General features: G+C 46.2%; 1 pseudogene; it reads left to right on the forward strand.

The window, feature by feature from the left end:
• The window catches only part of LOC102817114, an 18,876-nt pseudogene extending 18,011 nt beyond the window's left edge, over positions 1 to 865 (forward strand).
• Positions 866 to 1,035: the final 170 nt, after the last annotated feature.

The following is a 1,035-nucleotide window of genomic DNA, read 5'->3' on the forward strand; positions in this document are numbered from 1 at the left end:
AAAGACAATGGAGACACTCAATACCATCAGGCAAAACAAAGCAAGGGTGGGCTGTACAATAGAAAATCAATTGGTCCTATGAAAGTTCAGGCTGAAACAAGAAAATTAAAGCAGGTTCATGAGACTTAAAATATTATTTCAACATATCTTAAGGACATATTTGATGCAATAGTCACTAATAACTGAAGACCAGAAAAGCTGTAGGACAACAACAAGAACATCATATAGCAAGAAGCAAAACAGGTCATTAAAAAGACAGGAAAGAGGTGAGAAGCTGGAGGCAGGAACTGGAGTGTGAGCAAAAGCTGGGTGGGCACCCTGGCCAGGATCACCACTACTGAGGCAGTGAAGAACAAGATCCAGGTTCTGGAACAGCGTGCAGATGATGCTGAGGAGAGGGCCAAACGCCTCTATCAGGAAGTGGAGGGGGAAAGGCGGGCCTGGGAACAGGCTGACGCGGAGGTGGCCTCCTTGAACCATTAGATCCAGCTGGTTGAAGAGGAGTTGGACGGCGCTCAGGAACACTTGGCCACTGCTTTGCAAAAGCTGGAGGAGGCAGAGAAAGTTGCTGATGAAAGCGAGAGAGAGGTATGAGAGATGGATGAGCAGATCAGACTGATGAACCAGAACCTGAAGTGTCTGAGTGCAGCTGAGGAAAAATACTCTGAAAAAGAAGACAAATATGAGGAAGAGATAAAGCTATTCTTAGTGATAAAGTCAAGGAGGCTGAGTTTGCTGAGGAATCAGTAGCCAAGCTGGAAAAGACAACTGAAGATTTGGAAGATAAGCTGAAATGCACCAAAGAGGAGCACCTCTATATACAAAGATGCTGGACCAGAATCTGCTTGACCTGAATGAGATGTAGAACACCCAAGCACTGCCCTACCACTGCTCCTCCCCTTGACCCTGACTCCACCTGAGGGCAACCTGCCTAAAGCTGACCTTTAAACTGAGGGCAGGTCTTTAACTGGAAGGCTGCTTTCTCCTGGCCATCCACCCACCCCCTCAATCATGTCTTTTTTTTTTTTTTAACCT

This window comes from Chrysochloris asiatica, unplaced genomic scaffold (assembly GCF_000296735.1).
Source record: "Chrysochloris asiatica unplaced genomic scaffold, ChrAsi1.0 scaffold00049, whole genome shotgun sequence".
In the NCBI taxonomy this organism is placed as follows: Eukaryota; Metazoa; Chordata; class Mammalia; order Afrosoricida; family Chrysochloridae; genus Chrysochloris; species Chrysochloris asiatica.